Source organism: Heloderma suspectum, chromosome 1 (assembly GCF_057233095.1).
Source record: "Heloderma suspectum isolate Gila_16-S chromosome 1, 16-S_ref, whole genome shotgun sequence".
Taxonomy (NCBI): Eukaryota; Metazoa; Chordata; class Lepidosauria; order Squamata; family Helodermatidae; genus Heloderma; species Heloderma suspectum.
The window spans coordinates 185,326,996-185,334,519 of record NC_139458.1 but is presented as its reverse complement, the minus strand read 5'-3'; the positions used below and the strand labels follow the sequence as shown (position 1 = coordinate 185,334,519).

General features: G+C 44.6%; 1 pseudogene; it reads right to left on the bottom strand.

Annotated features, from left to right (window-relative positions):
- Positions 1–283: 283 nt before the first annotated feature.
- Positions 284–7,257, bottom strand: LOC146358490 (retinol dehydrogenase 7-like; annotated as a pseudogene).
- Between the last annotated feature and the right edge of the window lie 267 nt (positions 7,258–7,524).

Genomic DNA, 7,524 nt, shown 5'->3' with positions numbered 1-7,524 from the left:
TCCATGAAGCTGTCTGGGTGACTTTGGGCCAATCACTGACTCTCAGCATAACCTACATCACAGGGTTATTGGGAGGATAAAATGGAGAAGAGCAGGATCATGTAAGCCGCCTTGGGTTCTGGAAAGGGGAAAAAAGGCAGGATATAAATCTAATACTAATAGGTATTATTATTATTATTATGTTTCTGAGGAGAAATTATATTAGTCAGGTATAGGTTCAGAAGAGGCTTAGGAGAACACCATGTACACAGCAATTTATTTCAAAACACTGGCACATCTAGCATCAAACATGGATTTGAAACCTGGATGCTGGATTACTACTACTGCCTCTTGATAAAGGAAAAAACATTTTCGGCATCCTATCAGATAGAAATGTCAGGGCATAGGACAGTGGAAGCCACAGCAGTTTTGCATCCCATCCAGCTCCATAGCACACGTACTTGGATAAGTTGCCATCAACGCATGTTCCATACATTTTGTGACCTTAGAAATGTCAGAATCACATAGCCTTTTCATGGATAATCTTTGCATCTTTAGAACTGCTAGACAGATAAAGAGGCCATCAAATATAGTGAATTTCAAGGAAAATGCATCAATACGTTATCCTGATCAAACAGCAGTGCAAACACACATACACATGCATACGCACACAGTTAATTATGGCTGTGTTCATTTGCTGTTTATAAAATCCAGTAGCCCATTATACTTCTCACAGCAGTCAAACCTGAATAAAATACATAGTAAATGCCTATTACCTGAATCTTACATTTACAAACTACAGTTTCTTTGAGCCATCTGTGCCTGTTTCTCTAAATGTGTCCTCTGGCATGTCTGTTTTGCTAAACATGTCCTAGAGACACACAGTCAAGATGCACCTTGCCTGTTCTTGTTCTTCAAAGCACATGACTAACTGGATGAGATGGGGGAGTCTGTTTTGACCACTGAAGAAGATCCTGATGGAAGAAGACTTGACTCAATGGTCTATTGCAGGGGTAAGCAACCTGGTGCCCCCCCCAGATGCTTTGGACTATAGCTTCCATAATCCCTGACCATTGGCTATCCTGGCTGGGGCTGATGGGTGTTGTCATGCAAAACATCTGGAAGGCACCAGGTTGCATACCTCTAGTCTGCAGCATCTTTCCTGCCTCAGTTCTACAGTTCACAAAGACACAAACTACAAGTTACTCTGAAGATGCAGCTAGAAGCTTTGTCTTTTTTTTTTAAGGGCTCTGTACCTCCCACACTAGGGTCCCAATCTGGATCAGGGGACCTGTGCTTACTTTTCAGTAACTAAGAAAGATGAAGCTATTCTCTATGGGTTGGATGCAGGAGCTGTCTTCAGCGACAGGAAGGGCTCCGCTTGTGGAAGGTCCCTCCACCTGATTTTGGGGGATCCTCCCTCCACACCACAGCTCACCCCATTCAGGGGAGTCTCCTGGGTCTCTGCGTTGCATTTTCAGGGAGCTGAAAGGAGGAGCTGCTGTGGGGAGGAGGAGGCGGGAAAGTCCCACTTCTATTGATCCAGAGTAAACCTGGATCCAACCCAAGGGGCAGTATCCAACGGGGCACTGCACCCCCGCTGATTCCATTGCGCCCCTGCCAATGCCATTTCGCAAGTGGTGCCCACCACTGGTGCCATAGAGATTTAACACTTCTGTGAGCAACCAGAAAAGAGCAGCTGGAAATGCTCATTTCTGGAACAGGGCAGGTCAGGTCAGCAGAGCTTGTATAAGGGAGTTCTGCCAACCTGTCCCGATCAGGAAACAAGCATTTCCACTTGTTTCAGAGCTTTCTATAGGAAGTGGTAAATCTCTGTTGCACAAGTGGTGGGCCCCACTAGCACAACAGAATTGGCAGATGGGGCTACTTGTGAAATGGTCCCATTAGATACTGCCCTGGGTCTTCAAAGTAATGTGTAGCTTGGCCCTAAGATACTTCGACATTCCACAGTGTCTTCCTGTTGCCCTTCTCATTGTAATTTTTTTTTTACAATGTTTTGTAACATTGATCAGGGTTTTTTTAAACTGTTTTATTATATGCTTGTACATTGCCCAGAGTGGCTGGGTGACCAGCCAGATGGGCGATTAATAAATTTAATAAAATAAATAAATAATAAAATAATGCAATATAAGGCTCCTGGTATACATTTAGACAAATGTTTGGGATGTGGCCCATGGCACTTGAATAGATAACGATGTATGAACTTTCAAATCACTGCTGATGTCTCCCTAGCTCCTGTAATGGTTAGGCTGAAGAACATAAGGAAGCTGCCTTCTACCAGGTCAGACTATTTGTTCACCTTGGCCAGTATTGCCTTCTCAGCATTGGTTCTCCAAGGTCTCTGGTAGGGGGTCTTTCTCATCACTTGGTACCCAAGATCCCCTTAGCTGGAGATGGTGCGGATTGGACCTGGGACCTTCTGCCTGCAAAGCTTATGCTCTGGCATCAAACTGTCGTCCCTTCCCATCAGAAGAAATGTCAGTTTCCCACGGCTTCTTTTCTCCCCTTTCATGGTTATTTTTGTAATCACCCCATAGGGCAGGGGTGGGCCTCCAGATGTTTTGGCCTACAGCTCCCATCATCCCTCATGGCTATGCTGGCTAAGGCTGATGGAGTCATAGGCCAAAACTTCTGGAGGGCCACAATCTGCCCACCTGTGCCATAGGTAAACCGACTTGCAATTCCATCTTTGAAAAAGGTCCAATAATATACATGTAGCTCTTGGCCCACTTGATCAACGGCAATTCAATCAGTGCAATGTCTCTGGGGAGTTTTCCCCTTCGTATCACCATGATAAAACTAAGCTAGTTCTTTTCCATCAATGAGCTGATAAAAACTCATTTCACAAAACCCACAAGTTTCGTGTGGATCTGACTAAAAATCCTTGCAAGAATCAGCACAGGTGAGGGCTGGGGGAGCGTACGTGTAAAACCATCCCAAAGACATTTAACTAGGTATTCATCTCCATACAACTCTCTGACCTCTGGAGTCAGTTGATTCCATAGCCTTAGTACAGCTCTCTCAATTAACTCTAAATTTGTTGCACCTGTCTTAATCCTGGCTCAATAATGCTCACCTTTACTCCAAAAAGATGCACTTCTCTCCTAGAAGAGAAACAGAAAAATGTAATCCGTTGGGGTGGTTTTTATCCCTCCAAGGGCAGCGTCCAACGCTAGCAGTCCACCAGTGCTCATCAAATTGTGCTAGCGGGAATGATCACTAGCGCCACAGGAAGCTTGTGCTTGAAACAGCAACCCTGGAAAGCTAGCCCGAACTAGTATTTCTGGAACAGGATCTTTATGCAAGTTCTGCTAACTTGTTCCACTCCAGAAATGCTAGTCTGGGCTAATTTATGATTGCTGCAGCAAGCGCTTCCTTCCGGGTGCACGAGCAGTCATTCCCACTTGCACAACCACCCTATTGGATCCCGCCCCAAGTCTTTCAATGACCTTTAAGTCATAGCTAAGAAAAAGCTTGTTAGGATCACAAAGGTCTAGAAATTCGTGCTTCCTCATAGCATGTTGCCATTTGGCTGTCTGCTACTGAACAAAAAGAAACGGCTGGAAAGAAGAGTGCACAGTTCAAGAACTGGGTCAAGTAGAACAGCAGCATTGTGGGCTCATTTTATACTGCTTGGACAGTGCAATCCGATGCACGCTGCTTTGGAAGTCTGTTCAATGGGGCTTACTTGTAGAATCACAGAGTTGGAGGGGGTTTTGTAGGCCGTCTAGTCCATCCCCCTGCTTGATGCAGGAAATCCAGAGTGGAAGCATCCCCAGTAGATCACTGACCAGGCTCTGCGTGAATACCTTCATTGAAGGAGAGCCCACCATCCCTCTAGGCAGTGGAGGCAGGTGGCTCCGATGTCAGTGGGGCAGTGAATCCAGTCTGGGTTTCAGTCAGCACTCTATAGGAGCTATCCAAGCTGCTGACTGGTTCTGACTTAAACCCAGAGTGGATTCACCACCCCACTGACATCAGAGCTACCAGCCTCCACTGCCTCTAGTTCATTGGTTCCATTGTCCAACAGCTCTTGCCATCAAGACAATTCTCCTAATGTTCAACCAAAATCTACCCTCTTGTAACTTAAGCCAGTTAGATCTCCTGCTGTCCTCTGGGGCTGCGGAGTACAAGTCTTTGCCCTCTTCTATGTGACAAGTTTTAGCCTTCTGTTCTGTTCCCCTCTCACCACCACCATGTTAAAATGTATGGGTCAATCTACCCATTTAAGAAATGTCACAATACAATCCTCTTTGAACTCTCCCACTTAAAAAAATAAATACAAAGCAGATGGGAAATCTGCACCTAAGCACTGTCTCAAATACTCCTGCACATCCAAGATGGCAGAAGAGTCTACAGAAAGCCCTTTAAATGCTCTTGACTTTGCCCTATTCATGCTATAGCTGTGAGGAATCGACCTCCACAGTAATCCTACAATTGGCTGTGATATAAACTGGGTTGGGCAACTTTGGGAGGTCTGGGGACCAACTTTGGCACTACAGAGCATTACTATGGTTAAATTTAGCTTGTTTATAAATTAAATTTAACCCTTTTGGTGCTCTGTAGCTGCTCTGTAGCTGCATGGTGCCCACCCCGGATATAAGCAGTTGGTTGTTCTGGTTCTCTTCCATGTCAACCAAAATTACACTTTGGATCAGACCAACCTGAGCGGCAGACATTCATAGATTTGATCAGAGACCTTAATCTAAAATCCATTATCCACAGATCTGCAGTAACTCACTGCAAACTGTTAGAGAATGCGTCTACTCCCCACTTTCACACACAATAGCCACCACTTATAAATGCCAGTCAACTCAGAATGCTTGATACATTGACTGTTCTTCCTTTAGATTTTTTCAGAAGTGGGAGGAGCTTCAAGGTAATCCCAATTAGTCCCATTGGACTGACATTCAGAATTGTGTGCAAATCTTCCAGCTGCATCCAGTCAGTGGGAGCCATGGGCATAGATCTTCCAGCATTATTTACCAAGCCCAACAGTCCTATTGAGTGTTTTAGAAATAACAGTGTTGTAGTCAGTAAGCATGAAAAGGATACCAGAGAATGCATGGGTAATGTAGGACTAGGGTCTGTCCTGTTCTCACAATGTTACAACATATATTTAATGACTGTAAGAAGAGCCCTGTGTGATTTGAAACAATGCATATACTTACTAACATACATAAACCAAATAAATGATATCGCCTAAACTATCTTTTATCTTTAAATTTACACTATGTAACCGATTTAAAGATTTGTATGATGGCTTGAAAACTGAGATGAATGTGTGAAAACTTAAGGACCCGTAGAGGGCCAGTACCTCAGTTTGTCTCAAGGAAATCACTGGGGCTGTACCAAAATTTTGCTCATGAAAATTCTTGGAACAAAAAGCAGTTAAGAGGGGGAAATGGACTGACACCCCCCCCCCCACTTGTTCGCGTTATTTTTGCTGCCTGTTTACAGTTGCTTCTTTGCATAATCTGGAGCTTCAATACAAATTTTAAAAGGGGGGGTCTCCCTGAAGCAATCATCAGTCATCATACAACCAATCAGATATGGCTACATGAGAATGTCATAAAACCAAATCAGAGTGAGGGTATGGTACATTCCTCTCACTCTGAATAAGCTTCTTGATGATGCCATGTACTGTAGCCTAGGGGTGGGCAGAAGGTAGATCTGGATCTACTGGTATATCGCAGTAGATCACCATGGATTTCCACCTCCCAATTGTTTAACAATAGCCAAAACAAAATGACTCCCCTGAACCTAAATTATACTGAAATGAAGAAAGCTTGGAGTAATCTGGAGTGGATTTATGCGCAGAAGGACTGTGAGCCCCATTCAGTTCTGGTAGTCAGAACAAATTCCAGGGCTCAGAATTCTTTAATTCTAAACATATGACTTTTGCACCAGGTGCCGGTTGGTAGATCTCAGGGTTCTAGGAAAAAACAAGGTAGATCCTGTAAGCCTGAAGTCTGCCCACACCTGTTGTAGCTAATCAGATGTGGATACATGAAGGCACCACAAAGCTAAATCAGAATGAGAGTAATGTTTCATTCTGTCACTCCAAATGGGGAGACATTTTTGCCTTGTTTCACAGACAATCCTCCTCAAATAATTGCTAAGCTGCCCCATGCATTTCTTCTTTTTTCTAATTGTGTCTCCTATTTCAGCTCAGCCCTACTGTTCACTTACATAGTAATCCTAAATTGTGGGAAAGCGGGGAAGGAAAGTTCTCTGATGGAGGAGCCACCACTTCCTAAGCCCTGTTGGCTCAGTGAAACCTGGGTGGGGATGAGTGTAGCTTTTTCTTTTCCTTCCTCCTCCCCCTGCAGTCTGTTTTTAAGAATCCCTCCTATTGACACCAGTGGGAGGGAAAATAAATATGCCAGCTCCAGCCTGGTGTAGTTTAAGGGCCCAATCCACGGGCATGTTGGGGGGATGAGGGGCTTCCTATGGATCCAAGGCCATCTCAGACACACCCCTAGAACACCCTAGTTTGGGTGCCAGCAAGAACACCAACGTTACTTCTACCCCATGGAGCTTTTTGTGAGCATACCGGGGGGGGGGGGGGGGCTCTTACCTATCTAACATTATTTCTAGGCCACCTTTAATGGTGGAGCCTCTGTGGGGCAGAAGTGCCATCCCAATGGTCAAGGTCCTCTCCTCTGGCGGAGCAGCCCTTCCACTGCGCCCAGTGATCCCTCAGCTGGGAGACCAGCTTCATACTTTTGTGATCAAAATGTCACTCAAAGTGACTTCCTTCCAGTTAATAAACATGAGCGGAGGAAGCAGCGAGTTTGCATTTTACCACATCCTGAAATGCAAGCATTCCTGAGGATGTGGTGCCTTGTAATTTCCCCATCTGAGGCTGTTGTTTATGCTTACCTATCTTTGTGAAGTGCTCTGGACCTAAATATATATGTCCTCGTCTTCTTAAAGCGGCGTTACATTTTTATCAGTCAGTTACATGCGGGAATTCCTAGATGGCACAGTGATGCCACTTACCGACCTCTATAGACCCTCTATTTCTGTTCCCACAAACTTCACAGCCTTGTCAATACTGCAAGGGTCAGTTAAATTCAGCACCACCATTTTCAGGGATCGAGAAGTTTAGGCCGGAAGTTGCTGACTTCCTTCCTCTGAGAGACAAGCCACAATGATGCAGAATCGTTTCTTGTCAAGGTGTTTAGCTAGGGCATTGCCAAAGCTGCTGTTGCATCCAGTTACATACCTTCCTCTCAGGTCTTTTTCGTTCATACTGCCTCTGACAGACCAGCAAAAGAAGATGAGCAAAACCCTGACAGCCAGAATTCCTGTCAGGCCTCCATCTGAAAGCAAGTGCAGTCAACAAAATAATGAAAGCAGTGTTATGTATTTAGCAAATGTGTTCCCCATTTCCTTCAATATGGGTACTACTTGAAAGAGGCATTTGCATCTTATTTCATCTTCATTTAGTCTTTCTGTAAATAAAAACCAGTGGCGAGAGACTTTGGCACAACCCAAATGGTATCCACCAACAACACA